Raw genomic sequence first — 17,752 nt, 5'->3', positions numbered from 1 at the left:
AAGAGGGGAATTGATAGATTTGTGTGGCTTGGCCAATTCCTCCCTGAAGATAAGAGGGGAATTGATAGATTTGTGTCCTTGAAGAAAAGAGGGGGCTTGGCTACGTGATTGTCCTTCTATTGAGTGAGGGGGGAGGGGAGGAGATTTCAACAATAGCGTTTGAGACACTCGGAGGAGATGTCGACTCTCAGAGGAAAGATGTCCAAACATATTAGTGGTGATTGTTTCTACGGCACTTGAGGAGGTGTTAGACACACTCAGAGGAGATGTGGACTTTCGGAGGAAGGGCGTCTCATGTGCAACACCAAAGGAGGCATCAGGCACACTCCATGGAGATGTGAAATTGTGGAGGAACTATGTCTTGTTGTGTAAAAGAGGTAGAAACAATGTTTTTATGAGGTCAACTTCAGGATTTGCAATCTAAAGTTGGGATATGAGGGCAACTTTAGGATTAAGATTTGCAATTTGAAGTTGCAGACTACTTTCAAAGATTGGTGAAAGAGCTCAACTTCAAGATTAGGATTTGCAATTTGAAGTTGGAGACTACTTTCAAAGTTTGGTGAAGGAGCTTCATCAAGGTTTATAATATTGGTGAAGGTTTTTCAATTTTATTAGATTAATGTAATAAGGGGGGGAATGTTGGACTTATGACATTAATTAGGTTAGCGAGAATGATTGTTGAATTAATGTAATAAGGGAGAAATGTTAGATTTATTACATTAATTAGGTTAGTTTTTGTGTTTAGATTAGATAAATAAAATTAGTTTGGTATATATTTGTGGAAGTTATTCCCGTAAGTAGTTGCTATAAGGGAAGTAGTTGTTGTAAGGGAAAATAAAACTATATAAAGATGCCCAAACATCAATGTAATGATTAAGTATTATTCATATCAATAATCATATCATTCCTGCAATTCGGTATGATTTCAATATCATTGTTAGTTTCAATTCTATGTGTATCCGAATGATCTGAATCAATAGTTTCAGCATTTTATTTTTGCTCTTTCATTTTATTTTTTCAGTTTCACATTCTTTTACACACAAACTAATCTTGCTTCATAAATGTCTTTTACTACAACATCCGAACCATACAAAGGACCAATATAGACAGTTCTCGGTATCCCCTGGATCCCTTCCAGCACAAAACCAAACTCATGGCGAGGGAATTCCATTACAATATACCCACCCTCATCATTTGGATGTGTCACATGTTGTCTTTGGGATTGTGAATGGGAAGATAAACGATGTCTATAAATGTCCATTCTTGCCTTAAATTGTTTCTGTTTAATGAAAGCATCACTAGATATATGTGTTTGATGTCCTCCTGAACCTTTCCAAGTTTGTGTAGAGTTGGGAACATCTGTACAGGCACACTGATTATTCTCAGTGATCTCCAAAATACGTTGTGTTAGCAAATTTGTAAGGGTATCAAGAATTAGAGATGTAAAACAATGGAAAGAATGAATAAAACTGAGAAAGTGAGACACATTTTTTTTGATCTATATCCTCTTTGAACCATTTGCCTAGATTTGTCTTACCTTCTCAGTTCTATTCATTCTTTCTATTGTTTTACATCTCTAATTCTTAACAAAGGGACGGTGACTGTGCAGACTTATCAAGCATTGAATCCTCAAAATTCCTTGTGTCTTCGAACTCAAAGACAACGCAACCTGCTCTATCACTTCTTGTTGCTCCCGCATATTGTCTTGCCCGTTCATATTGGTGGGGTCATGCATGAGTGCATCAAACCTTTGTTCTTCAAACAACAAAATTATTGACTGGTTGCCAAACACAGCGGTCTGCAAGGTAGAAACCGATCAAATCATGTGGGAAGTCGATTATGTTCTGTGCACAATAAGAATGGGAAACAATATTGTCACCCTCACATTCCAGTGCCCTCCTTTCACACCATTGAGGAGGTTGCAAGCTACAGGCATCCTGCCAATTTTGTTTTGCCACACAGATTATCATCATGTCTTGACATGTCCAACTCATCGCTGGGTGGATATTGAATCCTAGTCACTGCTTTTTCAGTATGTCCTCCAAGAACTCGTGGCTACAGCTATCCATTTTCTGTCGTGGTTTGATCTACAAGTAGTGTTGTTTTGACCACAGATTGTGTAGGACATCGTGGACCATTAGTTTGGACCTCCACACTTCCTACAGTTCTGTTGTGCAGAGGATTCGATTCGAGCCGCATAACATCTCCCATGGGATTCGGCTGCTTTGACATGGAAGTCTGCCTAGTATTGTCAGAATTGTCAATCATGAGAGTAAGGCGGCTTGTGTACTACTTTTTGCCTTCAATCGGCATCCCAAAATCCTGCCAGGTTGAGCACATTAGCTGTGGACCTTTGTCCAAGCTATCACTGTCGTTTGTTACAGTTGGGGTCTCGTCTTGCAGCTGTGGAGGCGGCTGGGACTTCTTGTTATCCAACGTCTCTGCATCGTGGGTCAAATGCTCTTTAGGATATGCCTCCGAAGGGAACTCTCCTCCATGCCCTTCCTTCAAAGGAAGTCGCAAATATCCCTTCCAAAGATGTCTCTCCATGGACTCTGCTCGTCTCTGTACTCGTCTCTGTACAGTCCTATGCCTTCGATATTTTTGGAGACGAGGCCACCATTTAATATTCTCTAAATGAAGAGGCAGGTTTGATTCCTCTTCATTTTTTACCATAAATAATCTGTTGTCTGTCGTCACAATTTTTTCTCTATTAAAGAAGTTATCGTGTGCAGAGAAGAACCACTTTTACTCCCAAGAGAGTGTGGCGGACTATCCACATTGGTGGGTTCCAACTCATGCCCATGCTGGACTGCTATGCCCACCATTATGGCAGCTGCGTTTTTCAGCCCCTTCATCGGTTGTCCCTTCATCTTCTTCGGCAACAAACTTCACGTCTGCCCTTCACAAACTTCCTTTATCTTCTTCTATCGAAAACTTAGGATGTTCTTCAAACTATTCTAACTGCAACATCTTATGGATCTTGGATGCAAAATTATTTGTATCTTTGCGGTTGGCATCAGAGATAAAAAAGCCATTTAATAATATGGCAACACCAGACATTATACAGAGTTGTCAGTCTTATCTTCTCTTGTTCGCTTTTGCAATTCTTGCATGATGACTTTTTTATGTACATTTGTGCGCTGAAGAATTGAATTAAGCTCAAATTTAAAAGCTTTTGAATCTTCTGATTCAGCTTCAGGCTTATATTCCCAGCCATCCCACCAGTGCACATGGCGGATTCTTCTGCTCTTAGCGGGCACAACCTCATCCTCTCCCGAGCCCAAATTTAATTAACTTCACCTTCTTCCATCTCTGCTCAGGCCTCACCTTGGCTCTGATACCAGTTGTAAATATTAAAGTGAGCAAAGAAAAGGTGAACACAGAAATTTAAAAGACAAAACACAAGAACACAAATATTTATTGTGGTTCGGAAAATCTTGCCTATATCCACATTTTAGCAGGGAATTACTATCAGTGAATAAACAATGCAATTACATGAGCTGCACACAACAATTATAAAGAGCTCTACAAATATGAAGAGTTGAGGAAGATTGAACAGTCATATGACCGTTGAAATTCATATCCCAACATAAAAGGTCAGCATAAGTATTTTTGGAAAATAAAACTAAAAACTAGAGAAAGGAAGTTTGATTAATCAGGCCATCGTTTGGAAAAGTAGATGATACTGTTTTCAGAACTGTAAAACATAATATACATAGATGAACAGACGGTAATAAATTTCCTGATCAAAGATGTTATCTCTCACAATCACTTCATGGTCCACATGTTTAACCAAATCTCTGAAAAATAAGCAGATTAGAGATTCAGTCTTATTTTAATTAGAGGCACCCTTATAATGGAGAAACGCTGAACAATGTTTCGAGCTTTGTCTACTCTAAGCTAGCTGTACTTTTACTGTTGCGCTGACCTATTTGGTTTGACACAAATGTGCTTCTTTGAGATACTACGTAGCTCAAAATAATCAGGTACAAAAAGATGACTGTTATCATTGAAAATTATATGCTATTTCCTACCTCAACTATCATTTGGGTTCTTCACATTTTGAGTTCTTGTAAGAGCCGCCTATGTGTTTAAGCACCGTGAATGGTTATAAGAAATGCATAATAAATGTCAATCCATAAACACAACAACTATTTGAGTTTTTCAACTGAGTGTTTTTCATAGACTTGCAATAGAAAAAGATGCAGGAAGTTAAACAACAATTTTAAGAGCTATATCAAATATAAATTGATGTCTTAATATCTGGTTAATTCACTACTAATTGTTTTAAAAGCATGTGAAATCAAGGACATGGCAGCACTATAAAGAAATTAATAAAGATGATTGTGCAAATGGGAAAGAATTGGAAAATGTTATGAAACATGGAGTCTTTTACACTTTTTTTTGTTCTGATCAAAGAAATCAGGCTACATTTAAACATCACATACTAAAGAGAAAATTAAGCTTCAAAAAAATAAGTCAACTTTGTCTATTTAACACTTTAAAGTCTTAAACTGAAACTTAGTGTGTGATGTTTAAGCTCTAATTGAAGACAAGTGCGGTGTTAGTCAAGAGGGGTTTGTTCTGGTTATGTAAAGGAGGTTCTCAGGCTTTGTTTTGGTCTGATGCTTGGAATGGATTCCCTTCCATTTTATCCATGTACCCTCATCTTCAGTCTCTTTGTGACTCTTTTCATGCCGTTGGATGGGATAAAGTGGCTCATTACAAGACTCCTTATCAATTGGGACCTATTGTTGGCTACAGATGGAAGCATTCTTTTGATTGGCCTCTTAGAGGTACAGACGTGGATCGTCAGCAGCTTTCTCAGATTCTAGCCTCTAGAGAGTGTTCCTCTTTGCTCGGTCCAGATGTTTTGGCTTGGGGAGGTACCTTGTCTGGTAAATATCATGTCTCTGCTGGGTATTAGGAGATAACTAGACAATTATTTGGGGATGCTGAGGTCCCTTGGTGGAAGCAAGTTTGGAATAAAGTCTTTTGGTCCAAGTGCAATTTTTTCATGTGGCTAGTGGCTCACAACCGCTGTCTTACATGGGATAATCTTTGTAAACGTGGATTTCAGGGCCCCTCTTTTTGTGTTTTGTGTGGTAATGGGGAGGAGTCTGTCTCCCATATGTTCTTCCATTGCTCCTATTCTCTTCAGCTATGACACCTTTGGTGGAGTGCTTGGGGTTGCTCTTGTAGGCATGCTTCCTCTTTGCTTGAGTTTTGGGCCCGCTTGGGAAGTGCTCCCTCCAAGTCTTCTCCTCTCCATGTTGCTTGGATTGCTGGCCCATCATTTTTGCTTTGGCATATATGGTTGGAGAGGAATCATCGAATATTCCAAGATGTTCGGCTTGGTGTTTTGCATCTTTAGTGGAAGATTTTACATTCTCTTCAGGAAACTATTCTTGTCAAGTGTGAGCTAGATGGGGGTATGGATCTAGTTGATCTTGCTATATGCAATTGCCTCAATTTTCATCTTCAGGATGGGCCTGCAGCTCAAAGGTTTCCTTCTATGTCCAGGTAGCTTCAACATCAGAGGAAGGGTCGTGTAAATCGGGATGGGCATTGGACTCCTCCTTATGGAGTTATGAAAATTATCATTGATGGTTCTTCCCGAGGGAATCTAGGCCCTGCTGGTATTGGGGGAGTGGCTCGTTGTAGTTTTGGTGATGTTAAATTCTTTTTCTCGGTTCACAAGGGTGATTTCACTAACAATCTCATGGAAGCTCAAGCTATTTTATATGCTGTGGAACAATTTTGCTTGCGGGGATGGAGTAAGATTATCTGTGAGTCTGATTCCCAGGTGGTGATGAATTTGCTTTCTTCGCAAGAGCTTGAGGATGTTAGTTGGCAGCTGGCCACTGTTGTAAATCAGATTATTCTCTTCTCTACCTCTTTTCAATTCATTAGATTCATGTATATTCCTTGTGAATAGAACAGGGCTGCTGATTGTTTAGCCAAATGGGCTTCTAGTCATGATCCGGGTTGGAATATTATGGATAGGAGGCAACTTTCCTTTGAGATGGTGCAAGAATTTGATGATCTTGTTGCTTAGGATTGAGCTCGTTGTTGAGCTCTCCTTGTTGTATTCCTTTCTGTCTTAATAAATTTTTGCCCCTCTTTTCAAAAAAAATTGAGTATTGCTGTAAATAAATGATTTAAAGTATACCGGTACCTATGGCTTGATCTAGTACTTAGGGACTAGGCAGTCAATATGATAAACAACATTTCTTCGAAGTAGTTTGTCAGCTATAATAATGATTCCTCTAGATTTTCTAGGAACAATTATAATAACTTACAGCAGCGAACTTTTAGGTGTCATTTCTTTATTATTGTGAAAATAGGATATTGATTGTTTGCCTTAGATTGAAAATCTAAGGTATATATGCTGCAAATGCAATTGTCTACTTGTGGGTTTTCGCAAGTCTTTACAGTTCTCCCAATAATTTGAGTACTCATCCATCCTTAAACAGCACTAAGGATAAAATCAAGCTTCAAATGGAGGGAATACTTGCCTGCAGAATAAACACTTCTCATCAAAGTTCCTAACCGACATTGAAACCTGCTAAACTTAAAAAAGATTGCTTATATTGTTCATATTGTTCATACTATTACACACATCTGTGATTGTTAATACGTACGATAAACATTTAGAAACCAAATTAAACACAAACAATTAAAATAAACTTCCCCTGAGGCTATCTGAGAGTCAATGGTATTACTTGTACCTGGGGTGAGATTGTGAGCCACTTTTACCCCAGCTGGTGTAAGATTGGAGCATATGATACAGTTGGGGAAAGCATGGAACATGAGCTTAGACTTGTAAATCTGGCTGAACTGCACCATATTTTCCTTGCAATCCAATTATGAGCTCCGTACTTTTAATGTAAGAAAGATTTGAAACTGAGTAATGCTGTTATTAGCTCGCCTAAGTTGCTTGTTTTGTAGGCAGCTTTTGCAAGCATCATATGTATGCCACCCCATTGCTTTGGTTATAGCAGACATCAATATAACAATAGTATGTCCTGTCCTTGAAGGAGAAGAAAATTATTACATTAGCAAGGTTTCAGAGTTCTTCCAACCCTTTTCTGATTTGTAATTCTGTTTAAAAGCATTTATCTCATTAAAAACATTCAGCATTTGATAGAGCTTCAAATTGTACAATATTGGCTCTTGAATATGCCAATTTGTCTAAAGCTGACTACAATAGGCAAGCCTGAAAATTGAGGAGCTCTTTGGCTCTATAAAAACCCAGAAATAATGGACTTATAAAGCCAAATAAAGAGTACTGATGCTAGTTAACTTTGAAGTAGCTATCCATCCATATCCAATATTTAATATTTGGTTTTAAGCTTGAACGATGATATTTATGTTCCTGATATCCATTTTAGTTTTGTCTCAGATATTGTTTGATCCGCTTATCAGCATGTTAGGGTGCTTATTCGATGGACATAGACAGGATAGGATGAATCAGCTATAGCGTATTCGAACCAGCACATGTCTGGAGATTTTTTCCTTTTCCCCTCAATGCAACCCTTATTAATTTACAAATTTTCACACATCAATATGAATTAATCTCTTGTTTAGCTCCACATATTTGCTCATTTTTATTAAAAGCAAAGGAGATCTACAAAACAAGGGTGATTGAAAATCACAATGGTAATCTATTCAGATCAACGAGTTGGTTGATTCAATCGAAGCAGTAAGATTCGTGTTACTGTCACAACCTGTCTCTCCCTAACCCGAGTAAAATGGAAAAACCGAGTGCCACGTAGATGTTGTTAGAAAAAGTGATTAAATTAAATTTCTTTAATTAATGCCATAATTAGTTGGAAACCAATCACAACTACATCGGGGAATCGAAAGAGAAGGAGATGGGATCAGTTATGAGGAAAGGTAGTTATGAGGTGGGAGATCATGCTGGAGTGGATGAAAAACAAACAACAGGGGGGGAGTTTTGGAAGAACACAAAAAAAAAAAAAAAGGCAACGGTGGAAAAGCTGGAGAAATCGAGAGTCTCTCCAATGGCTTTTGTAACATCTCAGGTTCTCTGTTTTTTTCCTTCTCTCCATTACTGAATAATGATTTCTTGTTTTCAGTAGTAGAGCAGTTTGAATATGTCAACCTTGTGAATGAAATACGGAAATAACAACCTTGACTGAATAGCGTAAGAATAGTTAATACCTTGCTTTTAGTTGGAAGGTTTGATATAGTGGCATCTAAGTCACCATTAGATGGATGATCGAATGTTGTTCAGAGCTATGTGAACTGATCCTTGTCCCTTAGTTGTGATTTTTACCGCCTCTTACGGACATGGAGAATAGGCTGTCTCAGGAATTGGCAATCATCGCCACTGAAATACTAGATAATAGAAGCATTGTTATATTGTGAACAATTGCTGTTAAGATAGGCATGCCGAACCCAACTCAATTAAAATTTGGCCAATCTACCACCAAGGAAAATCGCATTCCATTAAAATTATAAAATGAACTGTAAATTGGGAATAGAAGAAGCTTATTCTCACTAGACAGGCCATTATACGAGTTTGTGTAGATGTCTGTATGTGCAATCAATTATAGCTCCAAGCCTGTGGGCGTAGGCATGTTCTTTTTCTTCCAATTGATATACCCGACTTACCTTGGGATACTCACTCTATACCTTGGGATACTTACTCTATGTAACCGCATCACTTATATTTCCTTAGAATGTCAATCCTTGTGATATCAATATTACTCGTTGCGGATACATGTTAAGAAGATTATGAACCATTATAAATCAATCTCAAGACTTAGTAAGTTGCTAGCGCTGTTAATGTCACTCAAAGGACTAGGTAACTCTTTAAATGATTGATTGCTAGTATTGAGAGCACACTATTTCTCTGTAACCATGGATTTATTACTAATTGTTTTGCCAGCAGTAGTCCATTTCTATTCCATGGTCAAAACATCAATCCTCACAAATTACCCACGCTGAAATTGGGGTGCCAGATCTCTTTTTTCGCAGAGTGTTGAATGAATGATTGGGTTACATTGCTAGATATTAGAGTTTTGTTCCTCATCTCAGTTGTATGTAAGTCAATGTCGTTCCCAGATAATTGGTATGAAATATGAACTGAACGCTGTGATTCCCATCAACTTGGCCCTATGACTCAGCGAATCAATGCTGTTTATTTCATCTTATTTGAGGCCAAATGTAACTACAATGTGACTCTCAAGTGTCAACGATTGATATTGATTGAGGTATTTTATATTGAAATCGTTTTATATTGAAATCGTTTACAAATCCTGTGCTTATTGAAGCAACAACATGCGACTTACAATCTTATTCAAGCTCTTTACGAGCAACCACACTAGAAACAACAATTAGAAGACCAAGAGTCACAACTTGGAAATTTAGAATCCACCTTTTACAATGAGACAAATACAACCAATAGAAGACCAAGAGTCACAACTTAGAAATTTAGAATCCACCTTGTACAATGAGACAAATACAACCAATAGAAAACCAAGAGTCACAACTTAGAATTCCACAAAGATGTTCCTCTTGGGATTTGAACCAAGGTCTCCACAATGAGAGCTCATTGCTTCAACCAACTAAGCGAAACCCTTTGGACAATGATAGAGGTATTCAAAATGAAGGGTTATGCATTAATGTTTGAAACACTTTTTACTTGGTCTCCATTCAACAGAAAAACTTATTATGATGATCATAAAATTGGAACTATGGGTATGTGCAGGATCATGGTGTGCCAAAAAGTGGCAATGTGAAAAAAATAGAGTTTGAACACGTCTAAAAGCGCTTCAAAATTCGCTTTGACTTTTTTTCACTTATCTAGGTACCAAACCTGGAAAGTAAGGCCCAAGCCTTATTGGATATCCGATTTGAGATCGAATATCCGATATCATATAGGATATTGGATCTCATATCGGATATCCGAATCTCATATCGGATATCCGATATGAGATCCGATATCCGATATTGGTGGCATAAAAATTGGAGGGAAAAGGCACACAAATTAGAAGAAAAAATAAATTTGTAAGTGATATAACTAATTTGAGTTATGAAATGTGTAAAGCTATAATATATAACTTATAAATATATAATATAATAACATAACTATTATATATATATATATAACGTAATGTAAAGATATAATATATAATCTATTAATATATAATAATATATTATGTTATTATTATTATTATTATCTATAAATATAATATATATTATTATAATATATTATAATTATTTTTACTATATTTTTATTAAATATAATAATGTAATATATTATATATATGTTATTAACACATATTATTATTATTATCATATATAAATTATAATCTATAATATATTATTATTATTATTATCATATGTAAATTATAATATATAATATATTATGTTATTATTATTATAATCTATAAAAAATATATATATATGATTGTTATACTATATTATTATTATTTTTACTATATTATTTCTAGTGGAGTCATTTATATGGGTCAAAAGGGCTCACAGGATGACTTATGACCCCTTTCGACACATTCCATGATGACCCCTAGGGACATATTAGAATAGTTTATATGGGTCGAAGGGGGTCACAGGATGACCTATGAACCCTTTCAACATATTACAAGACGACATTTGTCCCTAGGGGTCTTAGGACACTTAGGGACATATTAGAATCATTCATATGGGTTGAAGGGGGTCATAAGGTGACCAATGACCACCTTCGACACATTCTACGATGACATATGTCCTTAGGGGTCCTAAGACCCCTAGGGACATATTAGAATCATTCATATGGGTTAAGGGGATCATAAGGTGACATATGACCCCCTTCGACACATTCCACGATGACATATGTCCCTAAGGGTCCTAAGACCCTTAGGGACATATTAGAATCTTTCATATGGTTTGAAGGGGGTCATAGGGTGAACTATGACCCCCCTTCGACACATTACATGATGACATATGTCCCTAGGGGTCCTAGGACACCTAGGGATATAATAGAATGCTTCATATGGGTCAAAGGGGGTTGACCCATTAAATGATGACATATGTCTAGGACCCCTAGGGACATATTAGAATCATTCTTATCGGTCAAAGAGGCTCATAGGGTGACCTATGACCCCCTTTGACCCATTAGATGATGACATATGTCCCTAGGGGTCCTAGGACCCCTAGGGACATATTAGAATCGTTCTTATGGGTCAAAGGGGGTCATAGGTTGACTTATGACCCTCTCCGACACATTACACGATGACATATGTCCCTAGGGGTCCTAAGACACCTAGGGACATATTAGAATGCTTCATATGGGTCAAATAGTGTCATAGGTTGACCTATGACCCCTTTCGACCTATTGAATGATGACATATATAGCTAGGGGTCCTAGGAACCCTAGGGACATTACAATCGTTCTTATGGGTCAAAGGGCATCATAGGTTGAACTATCACCCTTTTTGATCCATTACATGATGACATATGCCCCTAGGGGTCCTAGGAACCCTAGGGACATATTAGAATGTTTCATATGGGTCAAAGGGGGTCATAGGTTGACCTATGACCCTATGACCCCCTTCAAACCATTAAATGACAACATATATCCATAGGGGTCCTAGGACCCCTAGGGACATATTAGAATCTTAGACCCATTACATGATGATATATGTCCCTAGGGGTCCTAAGATCCCTAGGGACATATTAGAATCATTCATATGGGTTAAAGGGGGTCGTAGATTGACCTATGACCCCGTTCGACCCATTACATGATGACATATGTTCCCAGGGGTCCTAGGATCTCTCAAGACATATTAGAATCATTCATATGGGTCAAAGGGAGTCATAGGTTTACCAATGACCCCCTTTGACCCATTAAATGATGACATATGTCCCTACCGATCTTAGGACCCCTAGAGACATATTAGAATTGTTCTTATGGATCAACAGGGATCATAGGTTGACCTATGACCCCCTTCAACCCATTAAATGACGACATTTGTCCCTAGGGGTGCTAGGACCCCTAAGGACATATTAGAATCGTTCTTATGGGTCAAAGGGGGTCATAGGTTGACCTATAACCCCCTTCGACCCATTACATGATGAAATATGTCCCTAGGGGTCCTAGGACCCGTAGGGACATATTAGAATCCTTCTAATCGGTCAAAGGGGGCCATACCCTATGACCCCCTTCGACCCATTACCCGATGACATATGTCCATAGGGGTCCTAGGACCCCTAGGGACATATTAGAATGCTTCATATGGGTCAAAGCGGGTCATAGGTTGACATATGACCCCCTTCAACCCATCAAATGACAACATATCTTCCTAGGGGTATATTAGAATCATTTTTATGGCTCAAAGGGGGTCACAGGTTAACCTCTGACCCACTTCGACATATTACATGATGACATATGTCCCTAGGGGTCCTAGGACCCCTAGGAACATATTAGATTCATTCATATGGGTCAAAGGGGGTCAAAGTTTGACCTATGACCCCCTTCGACCCATTAAACGATGACATATGTCCCTAGGGGTCCTAGGGACATATTAGAATCATTCTTATGGGTCAAAGGGGGTCATAGGTTGACCCATGACCCCCTTTGACCAATTACATAATGACATATTTCCCTAGGGGTCCTAGGACCCCTAGGAATGTCTTAAAATTGTTCATGACCCATTACATGATGACATATGTCCCTAGGGGTCCTAGGACCCCTAGGGACATATTAGAATCTTTCATATGGGTCTAAGGGGGTCAAATGTTGACCTATGACCCCCTTCGACGCATTATATGACAACATATGTCCCTAGGGGTCCTAGAACCCGTGGGGACATATTAGAATCGTTTATATGGATCAAAAGGGGTCATAGGTTGACCTATGACCCGCTTCGACCTATTAAATGATGACATATGTTCTTAGGGGTTTCAAGACCCCTAGGGACATATTAGAATCATTCGTATGGGTCAAAGGGAGTCATAGGTTGACCTATGACCACCTTCGACACATTACATGATGACATATGTCCCTAGGGGTCCTAGGACCCTTAGGGACATATTAGAATGCTTCATATGGGTCAAACGGGGTCATATGATGACCTATGACCCTCTTTTACCCATTAAATGACAAGATATGTCCTTAAGGGTCCAAGGACCTCTAGGGACATATTAGAATTGTTCTTATGGATCAAAGGGGGTCATAGATCAAACCATTACATGATGACATATGTCCTTAGGGATCCTAGGACCCCTACGAACATATTAGAATGCTTTATATGGATCAAAAGGGTTCATAGGTTGACCTATGACCCCCTTCGACCCATTAAATGATGACATATGTCCCTAGGTGTCCTAGGACACCTAGAGACATATTAGAATGCTTCATATGTGTCAAAGGGTGTCATAGGTTGACCTATGACCCCCTTCGACCCATTAAATGATGACATATATCCCTAGGGGTCCTAGGACCCCTAGGGACATATAAGAATCATTCTTATGGGTCAAAGGGGGTCATAGGTTGACTTATGACCCCCTTCGACCTATTACATGATGATATATGTCCCTAGGGGTCCTAGGACCCTTAGGGACATATTAGAATCATTCTTATGGGTCAAAAGGGGTTATAGGGTGACATATGACCCCATTTGACCCATTAAATGATGACATATGTCCCTAGGTGTCTTAAGACCCTTAGAAACATATTAGAATCATTCTTATGGGTCAAAGGGGGTCATAGGTTGACCTATGACTCTCTTCGATCCATTAAATGATGACATATATCTCTAGGGGTCCTAGGACCCCAAGGGACATATTAGAATCATTCTTATGGGTCAAAGGGGGTCATAGGTTGACCTATGATCCCCTTCAACCCATTACATGACGACATATGTCCCTAGGGGTCCTAAGACTCCAAGGGACATCTTAGAATCTTTTTAATAGGTCAAAAAGGGTCATAAGGTGACCTATCACCCCCATCGACCTATTACGTAACGACATATGTCCATAGGGGTCCTAGGACCCCTAGGGACATATTAGAATGCTTCATATGGGTCAAAGGGGGTCATAGGGTGATCTATGACCTCTTTCAATCCATTAAATGATGACATAGGACCCTTAGGGACATATTAGAATCATTCTTATTGCTCAAAGGGGGTCATATGTTAACCTATGACACCCTTTGACATATTACATGATGACATATTTTCATAGGGGTCCTAGGACCCCTAAGAACATATTAGATTCATTCATATGGGTCTAAGGGGGTCATAGGTTGACCTATGACCCCGTTCGTCCCATTACATGACGACATATGTCCCTAGGTGTCCTAGGACCTATAGGGACATATTAGAATCATTCTTATAGGTCAAAGGAGGTCATAGGTTGACTTATGACCCACTTCGACACATTACATGATGACATATGTCCCTAGGGGTCCTAGGACACCTAGGGACATATTAGAATGCTTCATATGGGTCAAGGGGTGTCATAGGTTGACCTATGACCCCCTTCGACCCATTAAATGATGACATATATAGCTAGGGGTCCTAAGACCCCTAGGGATATATTACAATTGTTCTCATGGGTCAAAGGGTGTCATAGGTTGACCTATAACCCTCTTTGACCCATTACATGACAACATATATTCCTAGGGGTCCTAGGACCCCTAGGGACATATTAGAATGCTTCATATGGGTCAAAGGGAGTCATAGGTCAACCTATGACCCCCTTCAACCCATTAAATGACAACATATATCCCTAGGGGTCCTAGGACCCTTAGGGACATATTAGAATCTTCGACCCATTACATGACGACATATGTCCCCAGGGGTTCTAGGATCCCTCGGGACATATTAGAATCATTCATATGGGTTAAAAGGGGTCATAGGTTGACCTATGACCCCATTCAATCTATTACATGATGACATATGTCCCCAGGGGTCCTAGAATCCCTGGGGACATATTAGAATCGTATATATGGGTCAAAGGGGGTCTTAGGGACATAAGTCCCTAGGGGTCCTAGGGACTTATTGAAATCATTCTTATGGGTCAAAGGGGGTCATAGCTTGACCTATGACCCCCTTGGACACATTACATGACGACATATGTCCCTAGGGGTCATAGAACCCCTAGGGACATATTAGAATAGTTCTTATGGGTCAAAGGGGCTAATAGGGTGACCTATGACCCCCTTCGACCCATTACATGATGACATATGTCATAGGGATATATTAGAATCATTCTTATGGGTGTAAGGGGGTCATAGGTTGACTTATGACCCACTTCGACACATTACATGATGACATATGTCCCTATGAGTCCTAAGACCGTTAGGGACATATTAGAATGCTTCATATGGGTCAAAGGTTGTCATAGGTTGACCTATGACCTCCTTCAACCCATTAAATGATGACATATGTACCTAGCAGTCCTAGGACCCCTAAGGACATATTAGAATCATTCTTATAGGTCAAAGGAAGTCATAGGTTGTGCTATGAGCCCTTTTGACCCTTTAAATGATGACATATGTCCCTAGGGGTCCTGCGACCCCAAGAGACATATTCGAATCATTCTAATAGGTTCAAGGGGGTCATAGGTTGAATTATGACACCTATGACCTCCTTCGACAGATTACATGATGAAATATGTCCCTAGTTGTCTTAGGACCCCTAGGGACATATTGGAATTGTTCATATGGGTCAAATGGGGTCATAGTTTTACCTATGACCTCCTTTGACCCATTACATGATGACATATGTCCTTAGGGGTCCTATGATCCCTAGGGACATATTAGAATCATTCATATGGGTTAAAGTGGCTCATAGGTTGATTTATGACCTCTTTCGACTCATAAGAACGATTCTAATATCTACCTAGGGGTCCTAGGTCCCCTAAGAACATATGTCATCATTTAATAGGTTGAAGGGGATCATAGGTACCCCTATGGGCCCCTTTGACCCATAAGAACGAATCTAATATGTCCTTAGGGTTCCTAGGACCCCTTAGGGACATATGTCGTCATGTAATGGGTCGAAGGGGGTCATAGGTCAACCTATGACCTCCTTAGACCCATAAGAATGATTCTTATATTTCCCTAGGGGTCCTAGGAAACCTAGGGACATATGTCGTCATGTAATTGGTCGAAGGGGGTGATAGGTCAACCTATGATCGCCTTTGACCCACATGAATGATTCTAATATGTCCCTAGGGGTCCTAGGACCCCTAGCTATATATGTCATCATTTAAGGGGTCGAAAGAGGTCATAGGTCAACTTATGACATCCTTTGACCCATATGAAACATTCTAATATGTCCCTAGGTGTCCTAGGACCCTTAGGGACATATGTCGTCATGTAATGTGTCAAAGAGGGTCATAAGTCAACCTATGACCCCCTTTGACCCATAAGAATGATTCTAATATGTCCCTAGGGGTCATATGTCATCATCTAATTGGTCGAAGGGGGTCATAGGTCACCCTATGAGCCCCTTTGACCCATAAGAACGATTCTAATATGTCCCTAGGGGTCCTATGACCCCTAAGAACATATGTTGTCATTTAATTGGTCGAAGGGGGTCATAGGTGAACCTATGACCCCCTTTGACCCATAAGAACGATTATAATATGTCCCTAGGGGTCCTAGGACCCCTAGGAACATATGTCATCATTTAATGGGTTGAAGGGGATCATAGGTAAACTTATGACCCCCTTTGACTCACAAAAATGAATGCAATATGTCCCTAGGTGTCCTAAGACCCCTAGGTACATATGTCGTCATTTAATGGGTCGAAGGGTGTCATAGGTAAACCTATGACACCCTTTGATCCATATGATGCATTCTTATATGTTCCTAGGGGTCCTAGGACCTCTAGGGACATATGTCATCATGTAATGTGTCGAAGTGGGTCAATTGTCAACCTATGACCCCTTTTGACCCATAAGAACGATTTTAATATGTTCCTAGGGTTTCAAAGACCCCTAGAGACATATGTCATCATGTAATGTGTCGAAGCGGGTCATAAGTCAGCCTCTGACCACCTTTAACCCATAAGAATGATTCTAATATGTCCTTAAGGGTCCTAGGACCTCTAGGGACATATGTCATTATGTAATGGGTCGAAGGGGATCATAAGTCAACCTATGACCCCCTTCGACTCATATGAATGATTCTAATATATCCCTAGGGGTGCTAGGACCCCTAAGGACATATGTCGTCATGTAATGGGTCAAATGGGATCATAGGTCAACCTATGATGCCCTTTGACCAATATGAATGATTCTAATATGTCCCTAGGGGTTCTAGGGACATATGTCATCATTTAATGGGTCCAAGGGGATCATAGGTCAACCTATGACCCCCTTTGACCCATAAGAATGATTCTAATATGTCTCTAGGGGTCCTAGGACCCCTTTGGACATATGTCGTCATGTAATGTGTTGAAGGGGGTCATAGGTCAACCTATCACACCCTTTGACCCATAAGAAGCATTCTAATATGTCCCTAAGGGATCATATGACTCCTAGGGACATATGTCATCATGTAATGGGTGAAAGGGGGCCATAGGTCAACCTATGACCCCCTTAGACCTATAAGAATGATTCTAGTATGTCCCTAGAGTTTCGAGGACCTTTAGGGACATATGTCATCATGTAATGGTTCGAAGCGGGTCATAGGTCAACCTATGACCACCTTTGACCCATAAGAATGATTTTAATATTTTTCTAGAGGTTCTAGGACCCCTAGGGACAT

This window comes from Cupressus sempervirens, chromosome 4 (genome assembly GCF_028749045.1).
Source record: "Cupressus sempervirens isolate cs-2001-9-10 chromosome 4, ASM2874904v1, whole genome shotgun sequence".
Lineage (NCBI taxonomy): Eukaryota > Viridiplantae > Streptophyta > Pinopsida > Cupressales > Cupressaceae > Cupressus > Cupressus sempervirens.
The sequence above is the reverse complement of the archived record's forward strand: the minus strand, read 5'-3'. Positions refer to the sequence as shown.